This window comes from Heterocephalus glaber, unplaced genomic scaffold, assembly GCF_053883595.1.
Source record: "Heterocephalus glaber isolate CG9 unplaced genomic scaffold, H.glaber_assembly_v1.0 deba00001805, whole genome shotgun sequence".
Classification (NCBI taxonomy): domain Eukaryota; kingdom Metazoa; phylum Chordata; class Mammalia; order Rodentia; family Bathyergidae; genus Heterocephalus; species Heterocephalus glaber.
This window is the reverse complement of record NW_028258480.1, coordinates 885,218-897,893: the sequence shown is the minus strand read 5'-3', so window position 1 is coordinate 897,893 and position 12,676 is coordinate 885,218. Positions and strand designations below refer to the sequence as shown.

The following is a 12,676-nucleotide window of genomic DNA, read 5'->3' as shown; positions in this document are numbered from 1 at the left end:
AAATTTCCAATGATGAATGTCATTATATTGTATACCTAAAATGTACCAATGATTAGAGTGAATAATCGATAATGCAAAATAGGAAGAAAAGGTCTAAAGGGGTAGGGGTAGTGGGAGGGGCAGGGGAAAGGAAAGAAGGGAAAGGAAAAATGCTGAGAAATGGAAAAAATGGAAATAAAGTCTTTGTAAATAGGGAAGGGTGGAGGGGCTGAAGGGAGGGCTAGGAATGGGGAAAAAATAAGACCCAAGATGTATTATGTAAAGGTACAATTCCCAATGAGAAATGTAATTGTGTTGTATACCTACAATGTACCAATAAAAGAATTTAATACGAAAAATAAACAAATTTTCTTTGTTTTTCCTTAGAAGGAAATCAGCTTGATTTATTGACAAGTTTATTCAAAGCCTCTTTCACATCTTTATTTCTGAGGCTGTAGATTACAGGATTCAGCGTGGGAAATATCACAGTGTAAAAGATGGAAACAATGTTGTCCCTAGAATAGCTATGGGGGTGAGCGTAGATGTAGAGGATGGAGCCATAGTACAGGGTGACAGAGATGAGGTGGGAGGAGCATGTGGAGAAGGCCTTGCGGCGGCCCTGGGTGGAGCGGGTCCTCAGGATGGCAGCGATGATGAAGAGGTAGGAGGCCAGGATGAGGGCAAGGGGGGTGATGACGTTGGAGGTCAGGAGGAAGAACATCAGAGCCTGGGTGCCCTCGTTCCTGCCACAGGCCAACTTCACTAGGGGAAGCAAGTCACAAAAAAGTCATCAATGACATTGTCATTGCAGAAGTCAAAGGAAAAGGTCTTCTTGGTGATGATGGAAGAGTTATTAAAGCCTCCGAGATAACAGGCTGCTATCAAAAACACACATAGCTTCATGGGCATGGCCTGGGCATACAGCAGGGGCTTTGAGACGGCCATGTAGCGGTCGTAGGCCATGGTGGCCAGCAGGTAGCACTCACTGTAGTCTAACCCAGCAGAGAAGAAGAACTGGGCCACACAGCCTGCAAAGGAGATGCTTTTGTCTTCAGAGATGCAGGTCACTAGGATCTTTGGGGTGTAGACTGAGGACAACCATAGGTCCAGGAAAGACAGATTTCCAATAAAGAAGTACATGGGTGTGTGCAGCCGGGCATCAGTGAAGATCAGCACCATGAGGGTGGCGTTTCCCACCTCAGTCATAAAATACACTGTGAGAAATAGCACAAAGAGCACCCGCTGCATCACTGGGTCCAATGTGAAGCCCAGCAGGATGAACTCAGTCACCGTGTGATTGCCCCTCTCCATGGCTCCAAGGAATCTCACTTTGAAGAAGAGAAAATGATCTGTTGGAATCACTGTGCTGAAAAATACTAAATGTGTTAGGAACATCACTGTACATTTTGTATTATTATACAAGTTTTGCATGCAATACTGCAAAGATTGTTTTATAGGGTTCCAACTTGGCCAAAGTCATTCATATATTCAGTTTCAAAAGTCTTAATTTTGTTAGTTTTTTTTCCATTCAGAATGATAGTTCAATAAAGGAAAAAGTGTACTTAGAAATCTTATTTTTCTGCCTTTATTATTTTTCAATGTCAAAATGCACATTGCTAAATAATTGACTTTTAAATTTAGATTACCAGCTTTTTTGTATTTTAAAAACCGAATTTAACTTATTTTCAACATATTTGAAAAAGTCAAGTATTTTCCTCCATTGTTTCTATATAGTAGAACATTAACTAGCCATTATACACTTATATCTCAATACTACATATAATTATAAAAATATTCAAAAGATTCTCCTTGTAAAGAAAGATAATAACAACATGTTTTGGAATAAAATATATGAAAGGGTGAACTATACCATTTGAAATTATATAGCAGGGAAGTATACTGTGCTTTACATACATTCCACAATAAATATTGTGCAATAGTCAATTATGAACCAATTTAACCCATTCATGCCAAAGATTGCAATTTGTTGAATTTTTGCATGAAATTCATATATGTTACCTAGAAAAATTCATGGAACAAGAATTGGAAGAGAGAAAATTTAATTATGTTCCTTTGTTATAGGCATTCTGAGAAACACTTGGAATTGTAGGGCTAAAAGTGATTTATATATTGATATAATACTAGAAACATTTCATTATTTTAATTTTTTGTTAAGTTTATAATTTTACCATTATTGAGGTTTTTTCCTCTATAAAACCTTCCAGAAACATTTAAGTTGTAAAATGTGGTGATTAGACATTATTGTATTTGATAGCTGAGAAATACTCCACACTGGAATTTTCTCCAGATAGAAATATGAATATTCTGTTGAAATGGCTAGAGGGCTCGGGGTGTAGCTCAGTGTCAGAGCATTTGTGTAGGGAGGTAACTAGGTTCCCAACACCCCCAAGGGTAAGATAGACAGGAGTACAGCTAACCTTTGTACAAGTGTATTACTTTTTGTTGTTGTTAAATTCTTTTATTGGTACATTGTAGGTATACAACACAATTACATTTCTCATTGGGAATTGTACCTTTACATAATGCATCTTGGTTCTTATTTTTTCCCTATTCCCTGCCCTCCCTTCAGCCCCTCCACCCTTCCCTATTTACAAAGACTTTATTTCCATTTTTTCCATTTCTCATCATTTTTCCTTTCCCTTCTTTCCTTTCCCCTGCCCCTCCCACTACCCCTACCCCTTTGGACCTTACATTTTAAGGACAGTGCCTCTCACACTAACTTTCATCAACCCAAATCATTTTGTCTTTAAAGAAAAACATCACAGTGAATACCATTGTTATTTGTATGTTCATCCTCCTAGGTCCAAGGAAAATACTGGTTTTCCTGAGTTGTTGACTTTGGTATGTTTAAACATCAGTCTTAGTCCATACTTATTTCTGCTTAAAGTATAGAATAACATCAGATCACTCTACTTGCATTTTCTTGACTGATATTGTCGCCGAGGCTCAGTGATCTCACCTGCCTGCAGCCTATGGTTGGGTTTGAGTCCTCTGCTGTGCTCTATCTGCAGCGTCTGTCTCAGTTCATCACGCCTTCCTTTTTACCTGGTTTCTGGCTTCCAGCTCAGCGTTATAACATGGTTCTCCTTGTCCGTCTCCTGGTCCTTTCTCAGCATTATCACCCCAGCCAGAAGGCTGTCTGCAGTGACCCCAGAATCAGCTCTTGTATCTCGTCATTTCCATCCGCAGTCCATCCTCGATGATGTCATCCACCACTCTGATGACCTTAAATGCTTTCTGTGCATGAATGAGTGTGAACATTGTGTCTTGGCCATGGCCCTTCCCTGGCCTCTAGACACACAAATTCTGGTGCCTACTTGGTATCTGCTAAAAGTGAGCATATGGGACATCTCAGGAAAAAAATGAGGTCCTGAGAAATCTTCATATACTGCCTTCATTTTCAGTCTCCCTGCTAGAGGAAATGCCAATAATCCAACTTGCAGAAACTCATTTATATCCTTATGGATTGAATTTCAGCTTTTATGCTCTCTCTGATTATTTAGCAATATCTTGTGCATCCATGCTCTGTCCAGAAACTGGCCAACTTTTCCCCTCCTGCATTTCCAGCCTAGACAGAGCCACTATTTATTCCCACTTGCACCTTGGCAGAGTTCTCCAAGCTGTCCCTTAGCGTCTATCCTCTCCTCATTGAGTATCTCAACCTGGCATCAGAGTGGGTCTTTTAATATGCCAGCTGTTCTGTTCTGATCACTCTGGCGACTTCCTAGCTTACTCAGAGAAGAAGCCAGACTCCTGGCAAAGATGTCCACACTCAGGTGCTCTGGCCTCCTTGCCTCTCTGCCCCAGACTCCAACTGCTCTCCGCTTTGTTGCTCTCCCCATTCCAGCTTTGCTTCTGTCCTTTCTGTTCCTAGTATAAAGAGGGCATGCTTGTGTCTCCCCTGCTTTATTATTCTGTCCAGCAGGGATCATTGTCTAATTTTATACTCCTTCAACTTTTCTTTTTTCTTTGCTGAAAAATGCCCCTTTCCATCTGCATTAAATGGAAAGTGTGTATCAGTTTAATATTTATCTGATGTCGACTGGCAGATTTATTATAAGTACAGAAAGGTGGTTCATTCTAAGTCAAATATTTAACAAAAAAGAAGAATTTTGTGGTAACAGAAAATATTTGAAAGCATAAATCCCTGAAAACTCAAAGGGTTTGCTTTGAGAAAACTTTAAACTCCTGGACTCAATATAATTATGACTGTTTTCTGATTCTAATATGCTCTGATTCTTTATGTTCCCAGAATTTGCCTTTTATACAAATAATGGTTAATAATTGGGAGCCACTTATTTGAATCAAGTGCTGCCCTTACAGTTTCACATGTAGTACTTCATTTATTCCCCACTGCAGCAATTTTCTATATGTTTAAATATTAATGGAAATAATTTTATAGATGAGTCAGTTGAGATTTAATAAGTGGGGGACTAGCACACAATTAATAAATGGTGCTCTCTTTTTCTGAGGGCCGATTCTTCACCTACTTGCATTTTTGATATCAGGTTGCCTGGTGCTGGTGGGGTCCCCGTCCCTGTCTTTGTGATTATGACATTTCAACCCAAAGACAACAGGATGACACTGAGCCAGTCAGATATCATCACAGGTATGTCAGTCACACCTGTGGGGTCAAGAAGTTTTCAAGCATTGCCAGGTCACCTGCTGGCACATACCTGTGTCTCTTTACCTTAGAACCAAACCTGATGATGAGTCCAGAAACATCTGCTGTCCTACCCAGGTGCAGAACACTTACCTGTGGCTGCCACCATCTCTACCAATGGAGGTCACAGGCTGGCTTCAGATGACTTATTCCTACCCCAGCTCCCTGGTGTATTTGAGTCCTCCATTACTGCAGAGGCTCAGAGTTGAAAGCTTCTGAAAAGGCAATTAGCCAAAAAGTGTGTTGACCTCCCCCAGGGGAAAGGACATAATTTTTAAAAGAATGATTATAATGACTATGTATCGGGAACTTATTCTTTACAAAGTTTACCTGAGATATTTACATAATGTGAGTTTCGAGCAGTGAAGAAATACTAGCAATTTTCTTTGGGTCACAATTCACATTATCGCCAAGGAAGTATATACAAAATAAGCAATTAACCTGTCCAAAGTACATTCAGAAAAATGTATAATTAGGCTTTGAAGCTATGTAATTTGATTATAAAATTCATGGTCATTCCTGACCCTAAGGACAGTTCGAAAAAAGAATTTTTGAGAATGTATTCATCCTGCACTAAATCACTTTAAAGGAAAACATTGCTTACCCTATGTGTCTATATGTATAGATTTTGCAACAAACATATCTGCTTTCATTTCTCACCGCACTGAACAACTCTGAACTCAAGAGAAAGGCATCTGATATATCAATTGACCCATTTGACAATTTTAATTAAGGTGCCACACTGGCTTAAAACACTTGTCACCTTTCTCTGTTATTTATTGTGATGATAGTTTTGAATGCATATTATGTGCCTGGTACTCTGTTGAGTACTTTACAACTGTGATCTCATTTTAACCTTCAAAATAATATGGTGAACTAACTGTGATTATCGTGGCCATTTTTCAGATGAGGTTCCTGAGACATAGAAATGTTTGAATGTATGTTGTTTAGGGTCACACGGCTGGAGACTGTAGAGCTATGTTTCAAAAGCTGTTCTCTCATTGCCTATCATCTGCCCACAAACTTCATATCATTTTCTCTGGTCTAGATCCTCTGCTGAGAGAGGAGACCAGCCCTCTGAATGAAAGGGGGCAACTATAGGTTAACTGTGTCATCAGGCACCTATGAGTTAACTAGGTAACTATGCTCTTTGTAAAATGTACCTGTGCAGCCATGATGACTTCTGTAATCTGTCACCAAAGGAGCATAAAGGACTCAGAAAGTCCTGCCAGAACTCTTTGCTCTCCCCCTCCCCATGGCTCTGCTTTGTGTAAATCCTTGCTTACATCCAATAGATGTAAAAAGAGGTATATAAAGAAGCACAAGCTTCCTTTTGGGGCTCTTGATACTGACAGGAATCACTTGCGGAGCCACCTGCATTAAAAGCTGCTTTTTGCTCCTATCTTCATGTTAAGAGTGGTCTGTCCAGGGTCCTCACAGTTCCTGCTTCACTGCCAACCACCAAGGACAAGAGACACAACTAAGGCATAGGGGCTGATCACAAAAAGGCTCTAATTTCTTGGGAGAAATAAAAGTTTTAAAACAAGTAAGTACAGTGGAGATGATAAAATTATCCATCTTAATTGTAGGCAGCTGGCCAGGGTGGAAACTCTGCTCCCAGTGTTCCTGAAGGGTCTTCACTGTGAAGGGAGGGTGTTGTGTGTGATGAGAAGCTTTTACACAGGAGGAGTAAATAGGCCTCTGTGCTGAATAAGTGACTGGTTACCGTGAAGTAGAAGATCATTTCTTTTTTTCTTTGGTACCGGGGATTGAACTTGAGACCTTGAACTTGGGAGGCAGGTGGTGGAACCACTGCACTAAATCCTGGGCAGTAGAAGATCATTTCTGCCAAAGGAAAAGGAGGTGTAGGATTTGTCACACATTTGGAAGGTCTGTCTTGAGAACATAGTACAGTGGACCTTTGAGTTACTAACTCAATTTGTCTGGTTGTAACTTAAATTAGTCAGTTGCCTTCAGAGTCACTCTCCTGTGTAATTTTAGGCCACTGTTTCTTCCAGGAAGATCTGTGTCCTTAGAGAGGCATTTGTTCAGGATTTCTAAATTAACCCCACACGGGAAAATATGTTGTATTGTTCCTTTCAGAACTCTTTAAGTGTTAAATTTGTGTCTGAGACCATCTGGAAGCACAAGTGGCCGGCATTCTGGTTGTAACTAAAGACTTTATTTCTAGGTTAAAACTAAAATTCCAATCATAACTTGAGTTGTTCATATGTGAGGCTGGTCGTAACTCAAGGGTCCGCTGTATCTGTGTTTGTCCATCAGGAGCAACAGGAGAGGAGATTACAGAGGACTTTTTAATGTCATACTCAGAACAGTTCTGGAGACTGTGGCTAAACATGGACAAATATTAAGACACTTGAAATTTCAGGGGATGTGGCAAAAAAAGATTGATGGCGGTAGGGAGTCGAATGGCACTGCCCAAATGAATGCAGGACCAGCAAGCCTGAATACTGGGTGTGTGATCCTCTGTTCCATTCCTGCTATGGAGTCAACTGCTATTCTTTCTCCTTCTGCCTGGAGACCAAACTACAAATTATCCACCCACTGTGTTCGAGCTGGGCAGAAAGTGAAAAGAAAGAGACTGACTTCAGCAGACGTATCACCGGGCTCTTTCCTTCAGGGCCATGGTAGGCCACAGTCCCAGCTTTGTGTAGTCACCACAAAACCTCTCTATTTCCCTCCGGGTTCTAATATTTCTCTTTGCCTTTTTCCCTTCTGACCCGGTTATAGTAAAACTAAGAGGTGCTTTGTGGTTTTCCATACTCTTTTCATGTTTTTGTAAATAGCTCCTCTATTAAAGCCTTCTCCTGTTGACTCGCTTGAATGGGACATCTGTTTCTGGACAAGATCAAGGGATACAGTCGCTGACATTCTGGTTAGCCTTGGAGTCATATCCTCCCACTGGTGTCTGGGATTGGTTTGCTCATGTTGTTGTCTATGGGGATACGTGTGTTGTCGGGGAAATGGGACATCGGTAAGACACGCTCTGTGGTGACATCATGATTGTTCACACAGCCGGAAGTGTGGGTGGAGGGCAAGGCACTGAAAGACTGATTGGTTGTGGTATTATGATGAGGAAAATAGTGATTATAGGGATTATAAAAATGGGTGTTTCAATTTCAAAACCATTAATGTTCTACAAGAATTATCACTTGGCAAAACTGAACTACAACTTCAAAGGGCCGCTTGCCTTCCTTCCTTCCTTCCTTCATTTCTCCATCTCCTTCCCTTCCTCCTCCTCCCCTCCTCTCTCCTCTCTGTCTTTTCCTCTGTCTCTCTCTGTGTCTCTGTCTCTCTCTTTCTCTTCCTCCTTCCTTCCTTTTTTTTTTTTTTTTTGATACTGGTATTGAGCCCAGGGCCTCGTATTGAGCTACACCCCAGCCCTTTTTTAATACTATTTTATTTCAACACAAGGTCTTTCCATGTTGCTAAGCTGTCCAGGTTGTGTTTGATCTATATCTGGCACAGAGTAGGGACGAATAATATTTGTTGAGTAAGTTTATTGTCCCAGTTCTCAGCAAGCATGCCAAGCAATCTCATGTTCTTTCTATTTGAATGATTTCATTTAAGCCTGAAGGAATTGTTCCTTATCTCTCATTACTGAAGCAACTATGGACTATTAACAAAAAGAAGAAATGCAAGTTTAGGTGAGAAGGTAGAAAAGGGAACTCTTGTAGACTATTGGAAATACAAATCAGTATAGCCACTTTGAAAAATAGTATAATATTTTTTCAAAAATATAAAAATAGAAAAATATTATAATCAAGACTATAAAAACATTATAATCAGTCTTACTTCTTGCTGTATCAAAACCTTGAAATTAATATGTTGAGGTGATCTGAACTCCCATGTTAATTTCAGCATTATGTGCAGAAACCCAGATATGGAAGCCATCTCACTATTCATTAATGGATGACTAGGTAAGGAAAAGGTGGTATATATATATATATAACAACACACTACACAACCTTGAAAAAGATGGCATTCTGGCATTTGCAATAATGTGAATGGAACTGGAAAATGTCACACTAAATGAAATCACCCAGAAATAACCCAGAGAGCAAATACCCAATGACCTCACTTATATAGGGAATCTTAAACAGTTATGTCACAAAATTAGAGAGTTGAAAGCTGGTTATCAGAGGCTAGGAGTAGGAAGAGAAGGAGTTGGAAAAGAGGCAATGTTGATCAAAGGGCAGAAAGTTTCAGAGAGACTGAAAAAATATTTTAGTGGACTTTAGCACCGCACATTGACCACTATAATGTCTGTGTCAAAACCACTAAGATAATAGATATTTAAATTTCTTACAACAAAAAGAGTTAATTGATTTAATATATATGTATATATATGTTAATTAGTTTGATTGAATGTTTATGCAGTGCATACATAGATCAAGACATCATGGTATACCCAAGAAATATGCACAATTATTATAGATCTAGGAGAGTTAAGCAATGAAGAAAGAAGAGAATATTGTGTCCATTCTGAAATCATGCCATGTTTAAACAAAAAAAAAAAGGTCATATTCAGGGGAAGCAGAGTAGGGGGGGCTAACAAGTACATCAGCCAGGAATTCCTCATAAAAATAATTAAATTTTAATTGTTGCTCTGGGACATTGTCCCTCAAGATTTTGAAATTCAGTCTAAGGTCCAAAAATGGGAAAAAAACCCTCAGGGGACAGAAATTACATTCATCCTTTTTATTTTAAAAATCTATTAAAGGGGTGAATTGGATTGTAGCATATCTTATTTGTAGTTATGAAAGGAGATTTATTTTATCTTTGTGGAGTTGTATCACATAAGTATCACCTGTTTTGTCTTTCATAGGGTTTTATTCACATGCATATGTGGAGGAGTCTCCCATTAAACAGACTGTTTCCGTACTTTGCTTATGATTTCAGGTATGCTTTCTCCATATACCTATATTCACAGGAGTCTATTAAGATGATAGTAATGTAATATAATAATAAAAACTGTGAGTTAGTTAAAGGGCATATTGGAATTACTCAGACTTGAGTTAAAATTATGACCTACTAAGTACTTTGATAAAGTTGTGTAGAAATTCTGATCTTCATGTTTTCCTTTTAAAATGAGTATAAAGACATTTCAGAGTTCCTGTGAAGTTGAAATTAACCATCTGAAAATTATATAATAAAATGCTTACTATGATATAGAATCATAGTAGGTTGTTATCGATGTCAGTTTTTTTCCTTTGTGACTTTCTTCTCATCCAGAGAGGTTTTGGTCGGGGGAAAAGGTGATTTATTTGCCTTCAGTGAGCATCAAAATTTCCTAACGTTAGTTTGATGTTTCCCAGTGAGTTAAGGTCTGGTTCTGCTGCATTGAGGTCTGGTTCCCTGTTAGGCTCCTCCCACTATTTCCTCTGCCTCCTCCGAGTTTTATCAAACACCTGTCTCAATTATCTATTCAGTAAAATTTGTGAAACATTAAGTGGAAAATTATTATATACAGTATATTTCTTAAGCATTTCAAATGATGTTTCTATTTTATCAACTTATAATTCCTTTTCTAGCATAATTTTTATACCTTAGTGATGGATTCACTAGAAAGTCCTTTTTTGCCTGATTGGTAAGCTTTCCTAATATTCGTACATAATCATGATAATGTGATGATACATATTCTTTATTACTCCTAGTCTTTTAACATCTCAGCTCTTACATTGGTTTTAACAATAAATTTTATTAATGAACTGATGCCCTACGATTGTCACAATAGGGCTGGTATGAATTTAAGACTTTCTTTGCTTGTACAGTGAGTTGTCAAGTATTAGTAATATGATTGCATCCAATAGACTTTCCAGGCTTACCCCAATTAAATTTATAGCAAATTGAATCAACCTGGATTCTATACAATACAACTGGCCATAATTTATCAAGGATTGACAATGTGTCAGACACTTTGCTAAAACTGCTAGATACACTTTCTGATAGAATTACCAAGGTGACCTCATGAATTACATGCTAGCCTAGTTCATGTTTTATAGAGGACAAATATGAGCTTAGAGCAGTTTAGACATCTCCCCTAAGTGATCACACACAAAATGATGGAGTCAGAATTCATATTAGAGTTTTTCTTGTCTAGAGTCTATGCTTTTAACTCATACACTGTATTGTTTCATCAAGTTGTCCTGGGAAAATGAAGCATTACTAAAACCCAACAACATTAATGCTATCTATCGTATTTATGTGAAAAGAGGTAATGATTTAATAACACATTGAAGAAAAGAGGATATTCACTTCAGCTGATGTATATTAAAGAGATTAGAGTTAGCTTTTGCAAATCCTGATATTATGAAAGAATATTGAACCCGGCTAATTTAATTAAAAATATTTTAAGTTTCTTCCTGTAACTTGCCCATTGGAAATATTAATCAGTCATTCATGTAATGCAGAAGATACTTAAATTCTGTATCCATTTGATGACAAATAACCTGACCTACAGTAGAAGACAGCCTTACATTCTACCTTCTTGGCATGAAGCCACACTGGCTGCTTGATTTTTCTCTTTACAGGCATAGATGGCTTCTGAGTATTCGGCAGTGTAGTTCAGAGAAAAGAACTATTGGAGGGTAAGTGACTTTGCTTTACCTTCTACTTTAACTAAAAGCCTGGCTACCACAAGAGTTGATTTGTTCTTCATCTAAGCTTATGAATGAGATGAAACATGGTGTGTTCTGATAGGAGTGGGACAGATCTAATAATAATTCTAGCTGGCTTTCAGCAGTCACAGCCATGGGAGTAGATGAAGAGGCTCTTTGAGGGGACTGCAGTCCCAGGGGTTAAGGTACTATCCTATGTTTTTTAAATTTTTAAAATAGTGTCCGAGAGTTGGACCAAAATTCTCTGTACAGTTTTGTTTAAATGCATATGGACGTAGAACACAGACTAATATTTTTATGTGGTCTTGTTCCTCTATAGTGATGTAGATGATGTAGACACACTCTGTACATGGGTGTTGTAGATGCCTGTGCATATGCTTAGTAATTACTCACATAATCTTGACAAATTGTTTAATGTATTAATGACATACTTTTCTGTTACTTTTTGAGGGTTGCTAATAACTCCCGTTCTGTACACTTAATGAAAAGCCTCTAAAGAAGATCACATGGCATTCTGACAGCAGTTATCAGGCATGAGACATTTATTATCTATGCCTGACTCTGTTGTCTCATATGTTACCTCACTCAGTCCTGCATCAACTCTGTGGGGTTTATGCTGCTTTTGCTCCCACTATGAGAGAATTAGAACTGGATTGAAGAAAGAAAAAACCCTAAAAAGTTAGAAGAAAGAAAGGGCAAGGGAGCTGCTGCCTGCCTCTTGTTTCTAGGACAGTGTTAATCCCTAGGGATCTTCATTAGCCCATATTATCCTAAGTTGTTGCTCTGAAATGCTGTGAAGTAGAAAACAGTTAAATTTACTAGCACGGTGCTTCAGCTGAGAGCAGATGAGCACAGGCAGGATCCTCAGTAAATAGACTACTCACTTGAACTTGTCTGATGTTTTTAACTACTGATATTTCTCCAAAGTAGCTGTTCTTTCAGAAAAATGGAGCACATCACTTTTGTTATATGTAGCCATCATTTAAGATTCTTTGAACACATTACTTTATTTAATGCTTAAAATCCTTAAAAATTGCTTCTACTCTTATCTGCATTTTAAACACCCAGAAAGCATCGTGGATCACATCAGATGAGAGCCGGGAAACTCAGGATCAGCAAGGAGTGCATTCAGGCCCATTCTGTCTGGTGCACAGTCTTTGTGCTTCTGGGGTCAGGGTGACTCAGGGTAGGAGGGGGATCGGGGTGACGCAGGAGCAGCCTGGCAGCTGCACCCCCTTTAGGTATTATTACTATGAGGGATTCCAGACCAAGACTTCTCTTTTCTTTCCTCATGTCTTTAGCTCCCATATTGATATATTGGGAGCTTGATTTTGTCTACAGGTGATTCCAGAGCAGAGCACTGGTGTGGAAA

General features: G+C 38.7%; 1 pseudogene; it reads right to left on the bottom strand.

Annotated features, from left to right (window-relative positions):
* Positions 1-373: 373 nt before the first annotated feature.
* Positions 374-1,290, bottom strand: LOC101716152 (olfactory receptor 9G19-like; annotated as a pseudogene).
* Positions 1,291-12,676: the final 11,386 nt, after the last annotated feature.